Source organism: Panthera onca, chromosome A1 (assembly GCF_046562875.1).
Source record: "Panthera onca isolate mPanOnc1 chromosome A1, mPanOnc1 haplotype 2, whole genome shotgun sequence".
NCBI classification, from domain to species: domain Eukaryota; kingdom Metazoa; phylum Chordata; class Mammalia; order Carnivora; family Felidae; genus Panthera; species Panthera onca.
The window spans coordinates 183,965,531-183,989,501 of NC_138339.1; the positions used below are offsets into that span (position 1 = coordinate 183,965,531).

Below are 23,971 nucleotides of genomic sequence, written 5' to 3' on the forward strand. Positions count from 1 at the left end.
TTTATTTTACTTATTTATTTTAAAGTTTATTTATTTTGAGATGGAGAGAGAGAGAGAGGGCATGTGTGCTGGGAGGGGCAGAGAGAGAGGGAGAGAGAATCCCAAGCAGGCTTCCCACTGTCAGCACAGAACCAGATGCAGGGCTCAAACTCACAAACCATGAGATCATGACTTGAGCCAAAAATTGAGAGCTAGACGCTCAACAGACTGAGCCACCCAGGTGCCCCACTATCTTTTTATTTTAAAATCTGTACCAACAACTTTAGACTTAAATAGATAGAATAGTATTATGAACTTAAATATATCCATCATCTAGATTCAACACCCATGGATATTTCTCTCTCTCTCTTCCCCCTCCCTCCCTCTTTTTCCCCCCTAAAGTGTCTCAAAAATGAATTCACAGACATCTTGACTTTTTGCAAATATCAAGATCCATCCCTTAGAGATTTAGATTCAATTGATCTGATCAGAGACAATGGGCAGTGATATATATTTTAAAATCTCCTCACATAATTCTAATATTTAACCAGAGTCAGAGTAGTACCCCAATTTTTATCTGTTGTGTGAAGAGAGTATTGGATCTGAATTAAGGAGACCTAGGTTCTAGTGTTGAATAATATTTCTATGAAATTAAATAAATTAAATGACACTTTCCAGCAAGTACTTCATATTTTGGAGGATACATTTCTTTGGATATATATATAAAAAAAGGATGTCTAATACATGGCCCTTGTAATACTCTACACCTTTAAAATTATGATAGTTTTAATCTATGAAGTAAGATCAAAGAACAGTTCCATTTCACAGAGGTTTAATTTCCAGGAACTAAAAAACAAAGAAACGCAATACCCTCTACAATATATTTTGTTAAATTCTCATTCCATAATGTGTGACTATTTAGGTACTAAGTGAAAATAGCAAATATGCTTTTCAAATTTTAGGAATACTTTCTCATTATTTCAGTGTATTAAAATGAAAACTTATTTTGTTCTTGTAAAGTGAAACACATGTACGTCTAGAAGTTTCTTTTTATTAACTTTTTTTTCTTAAATAGACTTGTTATTTAAAAACACTGCCCTTGTTTTAAAAAAACCTGCCCTTGTTTTCCATCTCTCAAATAATTCTAAGTGCTTTACAAATATTAACTCAACTAACTCTTTGAGCACCTCTACAAGGCAGGTACTCTTATCTGCATTTTACAGATAAAAATTCTAAGTCTCAAAGAATCTAATTGCCCAACATCACACTTCTGGTAAAGAGGACATCTTGACTAATACAGGATTGCCAATTTTGGTAATAATGTTTTAATTGTTAGAGCTTCAAATTATATACTATATCATCAGTGGTTTGGTCAAAAGAGTACATATATTTTTTCAAATTGTAAATTTATGAGCATAACAAAACGATCTGGATATTATGCTAATCAATATTAGAATTATTCTTATTTTATCTTAATATATATATTTATTCTGTGGATATAAAATATGTATAATTAAGTTAGAAGTAAGTTACTAAATAAAAATTTCTGGAACACTGTGATCTTCTAACTGCAAAAGATATATCCTTAGAAGTATAAATATATTTTAAAAATTATTTAATAATATAAGAATAATTATCATAATAAATATAGATTTTCTCCAAATATCCTTATTTGAGTTCTAACCATAACAAAGTCAGCATTGTACAAAGTCTCACCAGTAATTCAAAATGACTGAATTCCAAACTTATAATGGACTTCAAGAAGAGCATGTTCTCCACGTAGGAGAAAATGTCGTTAGTTAATATGTTAACCATGAAGAACGCTTTTTGTTAACACAAAGCCCTTTATTAGTCCCTTGTTAGAACAAGGGAATTTTGAGTCAGAGAATACCACACAGGAACTGATCTTTTCAGAATGTTTCAGTATAAGCTGATTTGAGACTTTCAAATTACAAGTTTTTTTTTTTTTTTTTTTTTTTTAAAAGAAGATATTTTTCATTAGCTTGCTTGGTTCTAAGTTAATTCTTTGTTTCTTCATATGGCTTTAAAGCTTTTATTCTGCCTTTTTAAAAAAAATTTCAGATAGCTATTTAATTGTGTGTAAATGACAAAAATTTCTAAGTGTATTTAGTTAACAAGCTACATTTAGTTGCCTAGAATGTAGTGAATAGTTTATTTTAAAATAATCAGGTCAAAGAGTAAAGAAAAAAAATCAGTGATGACATATGTTACCTGAGTACCTTTACAGGGATACAGGTCTTTAAAGCCACTAATGGAGGATACTCAGTTTAACAAAACCTCTGCCAACTTCTTAGACTGTCTGTTAGGACAGCATTTTCTGTACAGTATTTCCTCATGTTAGACTCATTTGTAGAGGGAATCCTGCTGCTATGCTTCCCTCTAGAATCCTTGACCTTTTATTGAACTTCAGTGAGTTACTGCCATCAAATGCCTATTGCTATTTAGAACAAAGCATATAGAGGACACAAGTATGGATCAAGGGAACTCCAAATATGGTATTTCACAATTATATCCGAAGTGAGCTGAAACAATGTAAAATAGCAATTTTATTTTAATAGAGAATATTGTTAGAGAAATTATATTAATTCTGTAATTACACAGTAGTATCATCTATATGCTTTGTGCTTTAAAAATAAAATCGGAATTATATATTCACAAAAGCAAAGATAGCCATTCTAGTAAGTATTAGGAATATAAAAAGACATTTGAAGCTGACCTTGTGTTAAGGAAACACTCTCAGATTTGAGAGTTCTGCTCAGCAAGTTTCCTTGCACCTTGATTTAGTGCTCTTAAGAGATCTGTGACTAGCGGATTGCTCACCACAAGACTCCCTAATTTGTTCCAAATTATCACAATTAAGGAAGGAGCCTTAAAGCTTCCATCATTACACAAAGGCTGCATTTGGTCTCATAGTATTCTGGTTTGGCATTATAATTACATAGTTTTAGGGTGTTTCATTCCCTTTGAAAAATTAAAACTGGAGTAATTGGTCAAGAATTGCAAACCTATATTTAAGACATTATTCTACTCTTGGGTTATCAGAGTTTAGTAATTGTGTCACAAAATTTAAAATAACAGTTATTGCATTTCTAAATGGAAACAGCTGATCATAGAACACATTCTATGCTTTAAGTTGAACATAAACCAAACACTAAATAGTATTTACAAATAATTTTTAAAACATAGATTTAGAGAGCAAAGAATGGAAAATTCATAACTTTTAAATGCTTGTTAGTTTATCTCAGAAAATACTCGACCAATAACTGCACTTAAAAGAATTTGTATTAAGAAAATGATCAGAGCAGTACACAGAGGGTGTTCAACATTATGTACAAAATGCTCATAAAAGCCTTATTTATAATATGCAAATTGTAGAAATCTAAATGTGCAAAAACAGGTAAATGAAGTTTAATGAACTGTATTACAAAATGCTATAGAGACAATATGAAAAGTAACAATTCAGACTTTGAAGAATATTTTACAGAATAAGAGTTTGCTTCTGTATTTCAAAGGTAGTACAGTATTATCCTAATTAAAAAATATTAAATATTAAATTTATTTTTTTAATATATGAAATTTATTGTTAAATTGGTTTCCATAACAACACCCAGTGCTCATCCCAAAAGATGCCCTCTTCAGTACCCATCACCTACCCTCCCCTCCCTCCCACCCCCCATCAACCCTCAGTTTGTTCTCAGTTTTTAAGAGTCTCTTATGCTTTGGCTCTCTCCCACTCTGACCTCTTTTTTTTTTCCTTCCCCTCCCCCATGGGTGTCTGTTACGTTTCTCAGGATCCACATAAGAGTGAAAACATATGGTATCTGTCTTTCTCTGTATGGCTTATTTCACTTAGCATCACACTCTCCAGTTCCATCCACGTTGCTACAAAGGGCCACATTTCATTCTTTCTCATTGCCATGTAGTACTCCATTGTGTATATAAGCCACAATTTCTTTATCCATTCATCAGTTGATGGACATTTAGGCTCTTTCCATAATTTGGCTATTGTTGAGTGCTGCTATAAACATTGGGCTACAAGTGCCCCTATGCATCAGTACTCCTGTATCCCTTGGGTAAATTCCTAGCAGTGCTACTGCTGGGTCATAGGGTAGGTCTATTTTTAATTTGGGGGGGAACCTCCACACTGTTTTCCAGAGGGGCTGCACCAGTTTGCATTCCCACCAACAGTGCAAGAGGGTTCCCGTTTCTCCACATCCTCTCCAGTATCTATAGTCTCCTGATTTGTTCATTTTGGCCACTCTGACTGGCGTGAGGTGATATCTGAGTGTGGTTTTGATTTGTATTTCCCTGATGAGGAGCGACGTTGAGCATCTTTTCATGTGCCTGTTGGCCATCCGGATGTCTTCTTTAGAGAAGTGTCTATTCATGTTTTCTGCCCATTTCTTCACTGGATTATTTGTTTTTCAGGTGTGGAGTTTGGTGAGCTCTTTATAGATTTTGGATACTAGCCCTTTGTCCAATATGTCATTTGCAAATATCTTTTCCCATTCCGTTGGTTGCCTTTTAGTTTTGTTGGTTGTTTCCTTTGCTGTGCAGAAGCTTTTTATCTTCATGAGGTCCCAAGAGTTCATTTTTGCTTTTAATTCCCTTGCCTTTGGGGATGTGTCAAGTAAGAAATTGTTGTGGCTGAGGTCAGAGAGGTCTTTTCCTGCTTTCTCCTCTAGGGTTTTGATGGTTTTCTCTCTCACATTCAGGTCCTTTATCCATTTTGAGTTTATTTTTGTGAATGGTGTAAGAAAGTGGTCTAGTTTCATTCGTCTGCATGTTGCTGTCCAGTTCTCCCAGAACCATTTGTTAAAGAGACTGTCTTTTTTTCCACTGGATGTTCTTTCCTGCTTTGTCAAAGATTAGTTGGCCATACTTTTGTGGGTCTAGTTCTGGGGTTTCTATTCTATTCCATTGGTCTATGTGTCTGTTTTTGTGCCAATACCATGCTGTCTTGATGATTACAGCTTTGTAGTAGAGGCTAAAGTCTGAGATTGTGATGCCTCCTGCTTTGGTCTTCTTCTTCAAAATTACTTTGGCTATTTGGAAGCCTTTTGTGGTTCCATATGAATTTTAGGATTGCTTGTTCTAGCTTTGAGAAGAATGCTGGAGCAATTTTGATTGGGATTGCATTGAATGTGTAGATAGCTTTGGGTAGTATTGACATTTTGACAATATTTATTCTTCCAATCCATGAGCACGGAATGTTTTTCCATTTCTCTATATCTTCTTCAATTTCCTTCATAAGCTTTCTATAGCTTTCAGCATACAGATCTTTTATATCTTTGGTTAGATTTATTCCTAGGTATTTTATGCTTCTTGGGCAGTTGTGAATGGGATCAGTTTCTTTATTTGTCTTTCTGTTGCTTCATTATTAGTGTATAAGAATGCAACTGATTTCTGTACATTGATTTTGTATCCTGCAACTTTGCTGAGTTCATGTATCAGTTCTAGCAGACTTTTGGTGGAGTCTATCGGATTTTCCATGTATAATATCATGTCATCTGCAAAAAGTGAAAGCTTGACTTCATCTTTGCCACTTTTGATGCTTTTGATTTCCTTTTGTTGTCTGATTGCTGATGCTAGCACTTCCAACACTATGTTAAACAACAGCGGTGAGAGTGGACATCCCTGTCATGTTCCTGATCTCAGGGGGAAAGCTCTTACTTTTTCCCCATTGAGGATGATATTAGCTGTGAGCTTTTCATAAATGGCTTTTATGATCTTTAAGTATGTTCCTTCTATCCCGACTTTCTCAAGGGTTTTTATTAAGAAAGGATGCTGAATTTTGTAAAAATATGAAACGCTTCATGAATTTGCGTGTCATCCTTGCACAGGGGCCATGCTAATCTTCTCTGTATCGTTCCAATTTTAGTATATGTGCTGCTGAAGCAAGCACTTAAATTTAATACATTTATAGAAGCATAAAAGAAACAGAAAAATGATGAACAATTTCTTTGCATTGTGTGATTAATGGATTTTTTTTTGTTTTTAGTCTATTTCTTTTCTTCTCTCTCCAAATCTTCAATTAATATTCTTCAATAATTTAAAAATATGCAACTATAAAATGTAGTTTACATTTTACCTTCTCTACTTATATTGTTTTTAAACATAAAAAGAAAAATGGGGTGCCTGTGTGGTCAGTTAGTTGAACATCCAACTCTTAATTTTGGCTCAGGTCATGATCTCACAGTTTTTGAGACTGAGCCACCAGTCATGCCCCCTGCTAACCCTGCTCTCTGCTCCTCCCCCACCCATGCTCTCTGTCACTCTAAAATGAACTGACAAACAAGCAAACAAACAAACAAAAAGAAAAGTGCTGGGTTTACGCACTAAAAACTTCAATCTATGATTGTTTATATTTATATAAGCAGTCACACCTTTTAGTTTTTAGTGCCTTACTCCTCATATGTTTATGCCACATTTACATTTAGATATTGTCCTCAACTTAATTTGTAAAATCACTGATGGATTAGGATGATGTATCAATGACCACAAGTACCAGATTTTTAATGTCTGAAGTTAGCTATCTCATTTTAATATCAAATTATAAAGTGCAATACATAAATGTTGCTGTCAAAGTAGCTTATATTTCAGATTCCAGTTCTGTCACTTAACATATAATACAGGGAAAATTAAGTGAACTTTACAAAACCTCAGTTTACTTATCTGTAAAATGGGAATAGTTAAGAAACCTACCATACAGTTTGTGTGTTCGTGTGTGTGGGTGTGTATGTGCAATAAAGAGAAAAAAATACATTCATTTTATATATTAGTCAGAGTTCTCCAGAGAAACATAACCAATAGAACATATGTACATATAGAGAGAGTGAGAGAAAAAAAAACATTATTTTAAATAATTGTTTTTCCTGATCATGGAAAGTTTGTGAGTTGAAAATCTGATGGAGGGAAACAAGCAGGCTGGAGAACTCAGGAAAGTGTCCAAAGGCAGAGCAGTTGGAGACCCAGGAAGCGTTAATGTTGCAGGTAAATTCTGAAGACAGTCCTGACAGAACCCGCTCTTGCTCAGGGGAAGGAGTGAATTCTTTCATTCTATTCAGGCTTTCAACTAATTGGACGAGACCTACCAGCATGTGGAGGGTGGTCTGTTTCACTCAAACTCCACTGATTTAAATATTAATTTCATCCAAAAACACCCTAGAAGCATCCAGAATATTTGACCACGTATCTAAAGGCACTGTGGCTCAGCCAAGTTGACACATAAAATTAAGCATCACAGTTCATATGTAACATGTTTCTAAGTATATAACTATAGATATTTTTAATATTAGCTTGTCAAACTAACTTGGTAATCAGCTTTATAATTGGACTTGCTTCAGTAACCATCACTAAAATGACATAAAGCTATTTCATAAGTACTAGAAATAGAAGGATATATATCCTTTAAAAAAGAAAAAGAAAGAAAGAAAGAAAGAAAGAAAGAAAGAAAGAAAGAAGAAAAGGAGGGAGGGAGGAAGACTAAAGAAATTCACAGTAAAGTGCTTCCTGAGTAGCAGTTTATGAAAGGTAAGTTTTCTGATATTTACTAGTGAAGTTCTTTATTTTGTTTTTCACACTTCTTTTTTAGCTTCCTATGATGTTGAGAATTCCAGTGCAATTCCCATCATTGCTCCATTGTCATTTGTGTTTGCCTCCTCCCCCGCAGCCCACAGATACTTACAGCATCTTATCATCACAGGCATTCTGATATTTTCAATGGGATTTCTTGAAATGGATTTTTTTTTCCTGCAGTGTTCTGAGTTTCTATCAATCTGGAAAAGCATGAGTCTTTTCCTTGGGAAATTTTCTTGTATTATCATAATGAACATTTTTATCTTTCCTTTATCTCTGTCATTCTTTCTGTAAATTCTATCATTATAATGCAGATGTTATGCTTTTTGAATCGATCCTACAAGACATGTCTCATTCATCATTCCCTTATATTTCATTTTACTGTCTTGGAGATTTCCTGAGGTTCAGTCTACAATTCTGTTACTAAAGGTCCTTTAATTTCAGTCCTGGACTTTCATGAGGCTTGGGGCAAAAGTAAAAATGGAGACCTAAATACAATATGCCTCAGTATAAAAAACTGTCAGTCATGTTAACATACTCTGAAAAATGTTATGTCCTCCTACCTTAAATATATATATACATATATATATGTATATATATATACATGTATACACACACACACACACACACACACACACACACATATATATCTTCATGAAACCTGGGTGGCCATATTAAAATTTAGAATTCCAAATTCCTTGGAATTCCATGTCAAGATATAATGGTATATAGGGATAACTCTGTTCCTCCTACCACCTGACCCCCCTCTCTGCATGCACCCACCTGTTTCACACATCGTAGTGCTACACCACATGCATGCAAACATGTCTGCTACCACATCCAGGTTCAATCTATACTGTTTACAAACAGCTGCCCCTGGCCACCCTTGGGCCTAGTGGAGCATACACTGGTATCATGGTCCATACTCAGAAAAAATGTAACAAAGACCTGGAAAGTAGACCCATAGCCATTTGTGCAGGGCATTTCAAAGTCCCAGTTACATGAAAGTTTGGAGTGGGGTCCTGGGTTCTAGATAGGCACAAGTTTGCTCACTGAAAATTGTCATCCTAGAAAGTGTTACAATGAACTAAGGCCAAAACAGAGTCTTCTAAAATATGGGACCAGAATAGGGTGGCCTGGCATTACAGATAACTTTCAAACAATAAAAAAATGTCAGTCAAGTACCATAGAAAAACTTACAGACCTACTACCACCCATGCCAGCCAAAGTCAAATAGGGTATCTATATTTCCACACTCCTGAGGCTCTAAAGATATGGTCCAACACATTACCCTCCTTTAAGGTAGTGTCAGAGGATAGGTAGGAGGCTAGGGATAATGAGCTCCTCGTCCCCAACCTACAATGTTAGTGGGGTCCATGTGGAGAGCTTGGGTTTCCAACCCAACCTAACAATATGAGACTTTCCTCCCATTCCCCACGGGGATAGTGTCAGAGGAAGCCTGGCGAAGAGTCAAAACTTTTACCATCAGCCAGTGATAACGAGGCCACACTGATTATGCTGTGATCCATATAATGAGCTGGAATTTCTACCTCAAAGCCAGGTGAGCAGAAATGAGACCTCCCTCCCCACCACCTGCCACGATGTCAATGGAGGACAAATTGTAAGCTTGAACTTCTGTCTCCACCTGACAGTAACATGGCAGCAATCCTTCCTTTAAAAAATTAATGTTTATTTATTTTTGAGAGAGAAAGACAGAGTGTGAGTAGGGGAGGGCCAGAGAGAGAGAGGGAGACACAGAATCTGAAGCAGGCTCCAGGCTCTGAGCTATCAGCACACTCAAACTCATGGACTGAGAGATTATGACCTGAGCTGAAGTCAGACACCTAACTGACCAAGGAGCCCCTAGCAAACCCCTTTTTACTGCTAGAAGAGAGTCAGAGAAAAGCAGTTAATAAAACAGGTTTAAATAAAATATAGAAAATCAGAATATAAAAGTGTTCAAATTTCAATTAAAAAATTTCATATCAAGAATCAAAATGATTTCAAGTCAAACAAAAAAAAGATAATAGATACAACATCAAGGTGGCAGATTTTGGGAATTTTCTGTCAACCATTTTAAAACACAAATGTAAAAATGTCTAAATAACAATTATGAACATACGTAAAACAAATGAAACAATGGAGACTCAAAAAGCTAATACAACATTTCAGTGAAGAAATAGGAGAAATAAAGAAGAACCAAATGGAAAATCATGTAACTTAAAAATGTACTAACCAAAATAAAAAAGCTCAGATGATTAACTCAACAGCAGAATGAATTATAATGAGGAAAGCATGAGTAACTGGAAGATGAAGCATTATAAATTATGTAATATGAACAGAGAGGGCAAAAAAAAAATAAAGAGTTTCAGAGATATGTAGCATCCTTAGTCCATTAGGGCTTCTATAACAGAATATCATGGACTGGGTGGCTTCTAAACAACAGAACTTTATTTCTCACAGTTCTGGAGATTGGGATGTCCATGATCAGGGCACCACCAGATTCAGTGTATAAGCAGAGCTCACTTCCTGGTTTATGGATAGAATTCTTTTCTCTGTGTCCTCACATGACAAAAAGGGTGAGGGAATTCTATGGGGTTTCTTTTATAAGAGTACTAATCACTTCCCAAAATTCCTACCTCCTGATACCATTATGTTGGAGATTAGGATTTCAATATATGAATTTTGGGGGACACACACAATCTATAGTAGGCACTATAAAAAAATCCAACATTTGTGCCATTGCAGCCCTGGGTAGAGAAAATAAAGTGGATAGAACTGAATCCATGCTGAGACATATCATAATAACATTTCTAAAAACTAAAGACAAAGGAATAATCTTTGAAGTGGCCAGAGATAATGACATTTTGCCTATAGAGAAATATTTTTGAATGACAGCATATTTCTCATCAGAAAACACGGAGGGCAGAAAGAAGTGACACAATACATTTCAAGTACTTGAAGAAAATAACAGAAACCTAACTCAGCAAAAATATCCTTCAGAAAGGGAGTGGAAAATTTGAAAATTCTAATATGAAGGAAAAGATAAATTGTTGTCTGCAGATCTGTGCTATAAACAATGGATAAAGTAAGTTTTCTAAACAGGGGGGGAAACAAGAAAGAACCTTAGAAGGGCACCTGGGTGGCTCAGTTAAATATCCGACTCTCAATTTCGGCAGAGATCACATCTCATAGTCATGTGAAAGCTAAATGTGAGACAGGATACCATCAAAATCCTACAGGACACAGCAACCTCTTTGTCCTTGGCTGCAGGAACTTCTTACTAGACATTCTCCAGAGGCATAGGAAGTAAAAGCAAAAATGAAGTACTGGGGCCTCATCAAGATAGAAAGCTCTGCACAGTGAAGGAAACAATCAACAAAACCAAAAGGCAACTTGTGGAATGGGAGAAGATATTTGTAAATAACATATTGGATAAAGAGTTAGTATCCAAAGTCTATAAAGAGTTTATCAAACTCAATAACCACCCCCAAAACAAATAGTTTTTGTTTTTGGGGGTGGGTACAATAATAACAGTCCAGTGAAGAAACAGGCAGAAGACATGAATACTTTTTTGAAGAAGATGTCCAGATGGCTAACAGACACATGAAAAGATGCTCAACGTCACTCATCATCAGAGAAATACAAATCAAAACCACAATGAGATACTGCCTCACATCTGTCAGAAAGGCTAAAATTAACATCTCAGGAAACAGATGTTGGAGAGGATGTGGAGAAAGGGGAAACCTCTCCTCTTGCAGTGTTGGTGAGAATGCAAGCATGCAGCAACTCTGGAAAACAGTATGGAGGTTCCTCAAAAAATTAAAAATAGAACTACCCTGTGATCCGGCAATTGCACTACTAGTATTTATCCAAAGGATACAAAAATGTTCATTCGAAGGGGCACAAGCACCGCAATATTTACAGCACTGCTATAAACAATAGCCAAATTATGGAAAAAGCCTAAATGTTCATCATCTGATGAATGGATAAGAAGATGTGGTATATTATCTATACACATATATATATACACAATGGAATATTACTCAGCAATCAAAAAGAATGAAATCTTGCCATTTGCAACAATGTGGATGGAACTAGAGTGTATTATACTATGTGAAATAAGTCAATCATAGAAAGACAAATATCATATGATTTCATTCATATATAGAATTTAGGAAATAAAACATGAACATTGGGGAAGGTAAGGTAAGGAAAAATCAAATAAGATAAAAACAGAAAGGGAGGCAAACCATAAGAGACTCCTAACTATGGAGAACAAACTGAGTATATGTAGTGTATATACTGTATTCTTAAAGTAAGCTAAAGAAAAGGAAATGTTATTAAGAAAATCATAAGGAAGAGGTAATGCACTTATATTATTGTACCGTATTTATTGAAAACGTCCGCAAATAAGTGAACCTGCACAATTCAAAACTGTGTCATTCAAGGATCAACAGTACTAGGTTTATGGATTAGAATACTCAACATAGTAAAGATATAAACTCTCCCTGAGTTGATCTACAGGTTTAAGACGACTCCAGCAAAAACCCAGAAAATTTTCTGATATATGTAGAAAACATTATTCTACAATTTCTATGGAAATTCAAATGAACTAGAATAGTTAAAACAACGCCTACAGAGAATAAAGTGAGAAGAATAAGTCTACCCAATTTTAAGACATAATAAAAGGTACATAATTCATGACTGTGTGATGTTGGTGGAAGGACAGAAATATAGATCAATGAACAGAATACCAGCCAGAAATAATTCCACATAAGTACTTCCTACCAATTTTTGCTAAACATGTCAACACAATGGTGGAAAGATAACATTTTGACAAATGGTGCCATAGAAACTGGATACCTATAGTCAAACACAAAACAAAACGAAACCATTGATCTAAATCTCATACCTTATATAAAAATTAGCTAAAATGGGTCATGTGCTTAAATATAAAATGTAAAATCATAAAAATTTTAAAAGAAAACCTAGGAGAAAATAGGGTGTGGGGATAGAAAACAGTTTTTAGAGTTGATACTAAAAGCATGATCCATAAAAGAAAAAAAGAAAAAGAGAGGGAGACAAACCAGAAAACAGACTCTTAGCTATAGAGAACAAACTGAGGGTTGCCAGAGGGGAGGTGGGCAGGGAGGGGGAGGGGTTAAATAGCTGATGGGGATTAAGGAAGACACTTGTGATGAGCACCAGATGTTGTATGTAAGTGATGAATCACTAAATTCTACTCCTAAAACTATTATTACAGTATATATTAACTAATTAGAATTTAAATAAAAACTTCAAAAGGAAAAAAAAAAAGAAAGAAGATAACATGAACTTTGAAATCTGTTGCTCTTAGAAAACCTTACTAAAAGACCCTATTGGGGCACCTGAGTGGCTCTGTTGGTTACGAGTCTCACTCTTGATTTCAGCTCAGGTCATGTTTTCATAGTCATAAGATCAGCCCACATCAGACTCTGCACTGGATGTGAAGCTGGCTTAGGATTCTGTCTCCTTCTCCTTCTGCCCCTCACCTGCTTGATCTCTCTCTCTCTCTCTCTCTCAAAAAAAGGAAAAAAAAATCCTGTTAAGAGAAAGGACAAGCTGCAATGAAGTGAAGATTTATGTTCGCAAAAAAATTAAAAAATTAAAAAAAATGAACCTGTGTACATGAATGTTTATAGAGGCTTTATTCACAATAACCCCAAACTAGACAACACCCAAATGTTCTTCAACAAATGAATTCATATTAATCTGTATTGTGGAATACTATTCAGTAACAAAAGGAATAGAACACAGATACACACTACAGCTTGGATGACTCTCCAGAGAATTATGCTGAGTGAAAAAAACAACAATAAAAAAAAAGATTAGATATTGTATGATTCCATTTATAGTGAATTCCTGAAATGACAAATTATAGAAACGGGGAACAGATTAGTGGTTGCCAGGGGCTAAGTCAAGTCTGGAGGTGGGACAGGTGGATACTGTTCTAAAAGGCCAATGTGAGGGTTCCTTGTTACAAAGGACAGTTTTTCTGTTTTGCAAAATGTTATGATTGGATTTGACAAGTTCTTTATAGATTTTGGATACTAACCCTTTATCTGATATGTCATTTGCAAATATCTTCTCCCATTCTGTGGGTTGCCGTTTAGTTTTGTTGATTGTTTCCTTCGCTCCGCAGAAGGTTTTTATTTTGATGAGGTCCCAATAGTTCATTTTTGCTTTTGTTTCCCTTGCCTCCAGAGACGTGTTAAGAAATTACTGCGGCCGAGAAGTTACTGTGGCAAAGAGGTTTTTGCCTGCTTTCTCCTCGAGGATTTTGATGGCTCCCTGTATTACATTGAGGTCTTTCATCCATTTTGAGTTTATTTTTGTGTATGGTGTAAGAAAGTGGTCCAGGTTCATTCTTCTGCATGTCGCTGTCCAGTTTTCCCAGCATCACTTGCTGAAGAGACTGTCTTTATTCCATTGGATATTCTTTCCTGCTTTGCCAAAAATTAGTTGGCCATACGTTTGTGGGTCCATTTCTGGGTTCTCTATTCTGTTCCATTGATCTGAGTGTCTATTCTTGTGCCAGTACCATACTGTCTTAGTGATTACAGCTTTGTAGTATAGCTTGAAATTTGGGATTGTGATGCCTCCTGCTTTGGTTTTCTTCTTCAAGATTGCTTTGGCTATTCAGGGTCTTTTCTGGTTCCATACAAATTTTAGGATTATTTGTTCTAGCTCTGTGAAGAATGCTGGTGTTACTTTGATAGGGATTGCATTGAATATGTAGATTGCTTTGGGTAGTATCAACATTTTAACAATGTTTGTTCTTCCTATCCAGGAGTATGGAATCTTTCTCCATTTTATTTTATTTTTTGTGTCTTCTTCAATTTCTTTCATAAGCTTTCTATAGTTTTCAGTGTATAGATTTTTCACCTCTTTGGTTAGTCAGAGAAAGACAAATGTCATATGACTTCACTCATATGAAGACTTTAAGACACGGAACAGATGAGCATAAGGGAAGGGAAGCAAAAATAATATAAAAATAGGGGTGGGGACAAAACACAAGAAACTCTTAAATATGGAGAACAGAGAGTTACTGAAGGGGTTGTGGGAGGGGGGATGGGCTAAATGTATATGGGGAATTAAGGAATCTACTCCTGAAATCACTGTTGCACTATATGCTAATTAGGATGTAAATTAAAAAAATAAAATTAATATAAAAAATGTTATGATTGGAAGCAACTTGGTAAAGGACACAATGGATTTCTCTGTATGATTTCTTAAAACAACTACATGCAAATCTAAAGTTACCTCAAAATAGAGTTCAATTTTAGTAGAATTGTGTGGTAATCGCTTCCCTTCCACTATCTCTTCTCTTCATTGTAGTAGAGTTTCAGAAGGGAAGAAGTTAACATGCTCCAGAAACCTTGCGTGTTTATTTCTTCAAAACTCACAGAATTTCTCTCTTGGTTTTAGAAAAATTTATGCTTCATTGCCTAAATTAATACTTAGAAAAAGTGCAAAATTGATATTTGGAAACTTTATTATAATTGAACCCGGAAGGACTCTTTTTTAAAAATCTCAGAGTGATGTTTTTAGACACAAATTTTCAGTTAGGCCTGCCATATTGGCTAGATGAATTGAACAGTTAGTAAATCCAACTTCTGTGTGGTGTAGTCTAGCCTTCAGTCCAAACTGAATTAATCCCAACTTACTTTGCAACTGAAAATAATATTTTTATTGTTTGATTTTACAGAATTGTTCCCTGCATTCAAGTTAAAATGCCATAGATCTTCACTAGAAATTACAGAGTTAAACACATCCAACTTCTTGTATTCTTAATGATATGGCAATACACACACATTTTCAAGAAAAGTTAGAGAATTGTTAAAAACATATTTTCTCTCCATTCCTAGATGGCTATAAAATTCTTTTTTTTTTTAATTTTTTTTTTAACGTTTATTTATTTTTGAGACAGAGAGAGACAGAGCATGAACGGGGGAGGGGCAGAGAGAGAGGGAGACACAGAATCGGAAGCAGGCTCCAGGCTCTGAGCCATCAGCCCAGAGCCCGATGCGGGGCTCGAACTCACGGACCGCGAGATCATGACCTGAGCCGAAGTCGGCCGCTTAACCAACTGAGCCACCCAGGCGCCCCTATAAAATTCTTTTTAAAAAAGTATTTATCATTTATTCATTTATGAGAGATCGAGTGTGAATGGGGGATGGTCAGAGAGAAAGGGAGACGCAGAATCTGAAGCAGGCTCCAGGCTCTGAGCTGTCAGCACAGAGCCCTACACAGGGCTCAAATCCACAAACTGTGAAATCATGACCTGAGCTGAAGTCAGATGCTTAACTGACTGAGCTACACAGGCACCTTAAAAATTCTCTTTATAATATAAAATGTTAGAGGAGGAACATTCAAAATGAGAATGAATTTATTCCAAAACTAACAGATAGGAGCAAAAAAGTATCCTGAGCTCACATACTGAATGAAGTCTCCTATTCATTCCCCGCTTTTTATTTAGGTTGCAAGACTACATCTGAAATTATTTAAGGAATATTTTCTCAGTAATGAATATATGCTCAGACGCTCTTTTATTCAATTCCAAACTGAAACATTTAAAAGAAATAAAGTGCTCCAGTAACTTTAAATCATTCCCTATAATACACGGCAATTTGAAACTATTGAAGCATTTTGTAAGGGTTTCTCTTTCAAAGTGTTAAATGTTTAGGGATTATAAAGAGTTATTTATTGCTATACTTTAGATTTATTAGTATCATTTTAAAAGGAGGAGGGTATGATATCTTATAAATCTATCAACTAAAATAGTATAAAGTATATTTAATCAATATAAAGGCCATAAAGAAGCATATGCTGAGTAAAAGAGGAACAGAAATGGAAAACAAGAGCCATAAACAATTTTGAGGTCAGGCTTTCAAGGACCATAAATGAAGGAAAAGGAATAATAAACACATGATAGCTATTTAAAAATCCTATATATCTGGATTTAAAATTAAAAATATAAACAAATCATCCTTAATATAAAGAAAAACAATCCTTAGGCCAATTAAAAGATACATAGAGTTGAATGCCACTTGAAGAATACATGTCAAATCAGTGAAACACCAGGTGTGAAGCACTTCAACCAAGGCTCCCAGTGATTTCCACTTCCTGGTATACATGGCAATGTGTAACGCCCTGTTCTTGAGTGTGAACTGGATGCAGTGACTCATTTCTTAACAATAAAACCTGACAAAGGTGACACTATTTCTAGATTAATATCAAAAAAGACAATGGCTTCCATGTTACCTGCATGTGTTGCTTGATTACTCTACCGAAGCAAGCTGCCATGTTGTAAGCTGCACCATGAATTGGCCAAGATAGCACGGAACTGAGATCAATGTCCAATAAGCCACAAAGGACTAAATTCTGCCAGTAACTATGTTGGTGGCTTTGAAGCAGATACTTTCCAGTAATTACTTCAAAAGAGACTGTGTCCCCCGCTACTAGCTGGACAATAACAATAATAACAATAATATAAACTTCGAAATAATGTTTGCTGTTTTCAGCCGTTAAGTGGGTTAATTTGTTAACATCAACAGATAACTAATATACACAGGTAAAGCAATATCACAAGGGAAATAAGTCACTTTAAATATATTTACATGAAAGTAAAAACAAAAAAAATTATATGCACTAAAATGTTCAAATCAAGAGCTGGTAAAAAACAAAGAGTAAACAGAAAAGCAGAAAAATGCAATAATAAAGATATGAGAAGATATAAGTGAAATAAATAGCAAGAAAAATTTGATCAGTAAAGCTGAAAGCTGATACTTTGCAACATATTAGTAATAAAACAGACTAACAAGAAATGTCAGAAAAAAAAGGCATTTAAAATAAAACTGCAGAATAGGAGGGAAACAGTCACAACATTAAAACATGATAAAGGAATATTATAAATATTAATATCCAAATTTTTTGAAAATTTACACAAGATGTATTAATTTATTAAAAATAAAAAAATGCTTAAATTGGTAAAGGAAAATGAAAAGTGAGTAATCCCATAAACATTAGTGAAATTTTAAATTTTGAAAATATACAGGCCCAGGCAATATTGTGGATATGTTTTACTGAGATTTTGAGGAACAGTATTTTGAGAGTTAATATTTTGTGTACTATCTAACACAAGTAGTTCTGAAACAGAAAAAGGGTTAAAGTTGATTAACTAATATTATGGGGGTAAGAAAAAATTCATTCCCAAACTAGATAAACTAGATAAACAGATTACAAATAAAGATAAGGTATGTCATTTAAAAATATTAAATATTTATTAATCAATAATTATTAAGTTCATACAATAATATTCACTAATTATTATTACAACCATTAATACATATTGATTATATTAGCTATTGCTATATATTAAGATGTTATAATCAATTAATATAATTATTATGTAATTATAAAAAGTTATTATTAAAGTGCATTATGTTTTAGTCCACTGTAATATCAGATATCATCAGTCATTTTTTTGCTTTCTTGGCTTTTTTTTAAAGCACAATTTTCAAATCAAGTTTCTATTAAATATCTGCAAAAATATCAGATTAAAAAAGATATCAATGAAAAGTAACAAAATGACTTTTTTAAAAATGGTTTTTGTAAGGAAGTACCAAGATTATTTTTATATTAGTTAAATTATTAAAGGTCCCTATTAGGAAAAGACACTTTTGAATAAAATGTTACAAGAGCTTTCAAAATGAAAACTAATTTATGCATTAAAACAAAGCAAATATGCTTGCCCTTGGGAATGCTTTGCCTAGATAAATATTTTATTTTATTTTTTTACTAAGGAAGGTATAGATATACTTACAAGTGTATATCTTAACAATCTTATAAGGGCATAATATCATAAATGGGAAATCAATTATAAGGTTTCTCTGGGATTTCCAATTAGTTATACTACACATCAACAATTGAAATAAGACTAGATTGGATCTCAATTCTTGGATTAGCTCCAGTTACACAACCTTTCAGATATCTTTTCAGGGATAATGATTGTGAAACTTACCTTAATTATATCCTGAGACACCCAGGGTTCACTCAATGTTCATTATTACCTCTGTATAGATGCTAGGGTCATAACATGTGTATTTTGTTTACATATGGCATATATAAATTGATCAGGTACATATGGTTCTATGATTGATGTGTAATTTCTCTATTGTTGCTATTTAGATTTCAGAATGAGGAATTATATAGGTATAATTTTAGAAAACTTACCAACATCATATCACATAAGTAAATGGAATATTATTCATTCATTACAGAGGTTTTAAATGGCTCTCTATCTACCTTTTCAAAGTTAAGATACACATCTTTAGAATAAAGGTACACAAACAATAACCTTTGGGAAATAAATAAGTGACCAATAGCTTAAATGTATTTACTATCCATTCAAAAACTATTTATTCAAGAAGTTCAGTGTGCAAGGCATGACTGTACATATTGCAAAATCAGTATTAACAAATAAAAAAGCCCTACCCCTATCATAATGGGAGGAGATAAACAAAAAATACATAAAAATAAGCAAATATACTATATAAAAATAAACATATTGGATGGGGTAATAAATCATAAAAAGGGATTAAGTTCTGTTAAGATAGGGTGTTCAATTTTAAATAGTCAGGTAGGCTTTACTGAAAATGTGGCATTTGGGGGTGCCTGGGTGGCTCAGCTGGTTAAGTGTCAGACTCTTGATCTTGGCTCAGATCATGATGTCACAGTTCGTGAGTTCAAGCCCTATGCTGAGCTCTGCATGGACAGCACAGAGCCTGCTTGAAATTTCTCTCCCTCTCTCTCTGTCCCTCCCTTTCTCCCAAAATAAATAAATAAATAAGCTTAAAAAAAAAAAAAAAGAAAATGTGGTATTTGAATAAAGACTGAATTTTGAAAAGTACTGCGTAATCTGTGTATTAGGGATATACAGTATTCTAAACATAGTGAAAATACCAGTTTTCTGAGGAAAACTGCCTGATGTATTTGAGATATTTCAAAAAAAAATTATGGAATATCAAAGATACAAAGCAAGATATAACTAGTAAGGAGTTGCCATTAATTAAGACTGGATACCTGTAGGAGTGGGGTTAGGAAAAAAAAAAAAAAAAGATCTAGAACTCTGGAGTTCTTGCCTGGGAGTGTAACTTTAAGTGTTTCAAAATACCAGTTGTGTTGCATTTTGATGGTGTTGATCCAGTCCCCAGACTGGATAACACCTCAAAGACAGTGGGGATAAACAGAGAAGAAAAAGTATTAAGAGTACAATAGGAAGAAAACCACGGGATTGCTGTGCCCTGAAGTCAAATATAGAAAGTATATCCCAAAGAAAGGAGGGGGAAACAGCAAAAGCTTCTGTGAGGACTCAGTCTCTCCTTAACTGGAGCTGCATGGAACCATAGTTGCTTCCAGAGCTGGTGGTAGAAGTTTATATTATCCAACAATATAAATCCTTGAATTTGCAATTAGGTGCAATGTTACATATTTATTTATAATGAGAAAAGAGTTTGCATCAGATAACAGATCTCTTTGGCATATATGACAAATATTACAAAATCCAGAGAAAATAATACAGTGGTTTTATTTTTAAGTAGCTGCTTGATATAAATCTGTAATATATCTTTTCTGTACAATTTTGGCTGCATACTCTTTGTTCACTATCTTTATATCCCAAGAATATTACGGTATTAATTCTGAAGAGAAAGTAAAGACCTCAGTCTTTTCTCCAACTGGTTGGTCTTTATTTTTATCGCTTAGTAAAAAAGTTTTTTCATAAATTTTGACAACAAAATTCATAGTTTCTGTGGACATATATAAGAGTTTGGCATTGAAGTTTCTGCCAGTCTTCTTTCTTTTTTTATATTTTTTATTTTTTATTAGTAATATGTGAATCTGTCCAATAATTCTTATATTAATTTGAAATTAAGGGAGAAAACAATTCAAATAAAGTTGTCACTATAGTCTATCAAGTAACCTAATTTTTAATTAAATTAATTTTATGCAATGTGCATTGAGTTATTGATAAATATTTGAAGTTTTATTCCTGGAATACTTATTTTTTCAGGCAATATTACTGCAGGGTAGAGCCACAATACTGTTTGTTTAGGGTATGATGTGTTAGATAGACTCAGATTCAATCCAATAAGTAGAGATTCATTAAAATTTTACCTCACATACAGATGTATTTACTGCTTATGTTATGGCCCTACAAACATAGTTTCTGATGAATTCTGTTTTCACAATTCACATAGGGAAAAGAAAATGCAGTGTATATACACTTGTTTGTACTACATCATCAAGTGTATTCCTGACAGGTGAGAACATTCATTTTGACTAGGTATCCATAAGAACTAAAACACTGCTTGCAATGATCCACATTTGATGACTGGATAAAATTTCCACAGTCTAGCATCTGGCACCGTATATTTTAAGACTTGTATCTTATATGTTGCCTACATACTTCCAGATACCAGGTGCAGAGCCTGCAATTCACCTGCACCCTTATATCACAACTCCAGGTGACGCATAGTGGGTGAGAAAGTATCCTTTGAAGGTAGTCCTATACCACTTTTGCCAGAAATAACCCTATGTATACAGAAGTAATTACAAACAATTATAAACAACCCTATTAAACTAAAATTCAATGTTTCTCCAAATCAACTTGCCTTTGGCTGCATTTCCAAAACACTCCGGACATTTGTCCTCAAAATCAAGAAGTATGAAGGAGAAATATCAAAAGGAAGAAGCACTGTTCCTAACTATGTGAGAGAAAATATTTCACCTTTCCAAATGTTATGTAAATATACTTAAACTAGGACCACTCCCAATTAGAGAGATAGAAGTAACCAATGAAAGTGAGGGGTTCCAGACCTTAAGCATAAGGGTCACAGTATATCTATCTTGGTGTGGAGTTTGACTACAATGTTGATAAAAACAATTTGGTGGAATGGTGAGAGGCAAAGCCAAATAGAAATGGGCTGAAGAGAGAATGGGAAGAAGAATTTGGCTGTCATAGAGGAGGAAGGCATTGTAAATAGAATGTAGTACATGAGAGATGCCTTTGAGACAGTTTTTATTCATTTTTTCCTTTGTAACTAAATTCTGGTTGAAAATTAAGTTATATTTTTTTAAATAACATTTAAAATAATATATTTCAGAGAAGATAGAAAATAGTTTGACAGGATAAATTGGAAAGTAATCCACATTTATTCAACAAGTATTCATGAGTACCTACGAAACTAGCAAGCTCTATGGGAGGTACTAGAGATGATGATTAGGTAGGCATGATCTGTGCCCTCCTGATCTAATGTTGTATTGGTTGAGACATGCATACATCAAGTAAACTGGTTCATAACTCATTAAGATATATCAGAAGTTATACTACGGAAGTAAACTATATACTTGGGTAGAGACACAGAATGATTAGTGGTTATAAAGGAGATGACATTAAGTTAGTGATTGAGGTATTATGAAAGACCTTTCTCAGAAGGCAGCATTTAAGCTTAAAGATGAAGGATGAAAAAGAGCCATCAAAGGGGAAATCCATGAGGCCCCATGTGTAGAACAGAGTAGAAATGCAAAGGTTCCCAAGAGGAGTGTAATTACATTCTCAGAAAGATATGAAACACAAGCATGCTATAACCAGAAACTAATAGTCATATTATAAAATTAAAATTAAGATAAATATAATAATTGAATTCCTTAGTTTTGCTAGTTTCATTTGAAGTTTTTAATAGGCATAGGTGTATAATGGCTATTTTATTAGACAATGTGAGTAAAGAATATTTCTATCTTCCCAGAATGTTTTTCTTGGAGAGCATACTGGTATTTGCTCCCGGTAGTGAGCCATTTTTTCTTCTGGAGTAAATATGGTCAAATTACATTTATGGAATAAAAAAACAATTCTTTTAACACTTGTCATGCAACATATGTGCACTCACCATTCTTTACTCCCTATAGAGATAACTTAAAAAACAGAAATATTTTAATTAATGATAATGTCTTTTTTTCTCTTTGACTAATTGCACACATTGGAACAAATGGTTTTTAAAACATTTCTTGTTCATTGGATATTGCTTTAGGGTTTAGAATAGAGAGATGTCTTCCTATTGATCCTCCTCAGATTAAGCTATACAAGTATTATTGTCCATCCTTTTACACAAACCAGGCAAAAAACGGGGTCAGAGAATGAGAATTTGGTACCTGAGAAGTATCTCATACACTCCCACTACCCCACACACAAAATATAGTTGTGTCTCATGGATGAATGCTTGAACTCTAGGGAAAGGAATAGGATTGAACCCAACAAATATAATATTGATTATTACCTATGAATACTCAGAGAATGAAGGAACAGAAGGAAAATGTTTTAATAGAGAGTGGTTTTAGGTATTATGAAACTCCTATTTCATTGCTTACTATAATACCATACCAAGATCTAGCCCAGAGAAGGAAGTCACTCCTGTTTTAGGCAATGTTCATAATTTTTCTTTCATCTTTCTGTGCTCCATCACAGCCTTAAGGAAGGATCTCCTCATCTTCTTTCTCTAGGCCATTCCATTTGCCACCATTATGCTTTGAAAACTGCCAATTTCACCCCCTTCTACTGTCTTCTGCTGATGTTTCCACTTAGATTAAAACACTTTTATGGCTGTCTATCAACTGAAGTTGCTATCAATATTTAACAGTTCCAGATTTTCTGGTGTATTCCTACATTTCCTACATTGTCCCTGGCTCCAACTGGGTGTTTTTCAATTATTTTCCCACATTTTATCGATGTCTCTGTGTATTTCTAATAACTTTATCCTCCAGTTCTAATGCTGGCTTTACTCATTGTTTGCCAAATGAGCTCCAACATGATCTCTTCTGTGAAGTCCTTGAAACCAGTACCCACCACACCAGTAGTAAGGAAGATCATGGCCTTATTTGTGTTACCAAGGATTCTTTGTGGGGTGGATTTTGTTTTGTTTTGTTTTTGAAGCATGTACTCATTGCACAGTACATAAAATGTATACATATGTATACATACATACAATTTCTGAAAAATACGGTGAACTACAAAACAATGTATTTTAAATTTGAGTTCATTTAAAACTTTTGCCATACATCTAGAAACTGCTCAGTAAATATCTCCTGAAAATATAAATGTATGAAAAAACATACATTTGAGGAATAAGATGAAGGTTGTAGGTTTTTGGAAATGTCATCTGCAAAGCCAAATTAAAAAAAAAAAAGAAAAAGAAAAGCCTATCAGCCATATACCTCAGGTGAAAAAAAAAAAAATAAAAAGAGAACAGGCATTTGAGGCAAGTTCCTTTTTTATAGTAGTGTCTGCGTAATGATT

General features: G+C 34.2%; 1 long non-coding RNA gene and 1 other non-coding gene across 2 annotated transcripts in view; both read right to left on the reverse strand.

Moving 5' to 3' along the window:
• LOC132681942 (uncharacterized) overlaps positions 1–23,971 on the reverse strand; it is a 167,652-nt gene that overhangs the window by 138,494 nt on the left and 5,187 nt on the right. The gene's annotated exons all lie outside the window — the stretch shown is intronic.
• On the reverse strand, positions 5,799–5,905 carry LOC132674322 (U6 spliceosomal RNA). Its single transcript, XR_009608491.3, has one exon. It is a non-coding gene; the product is annotated as a U6 spliceosomal RNA (small nuclear RNA).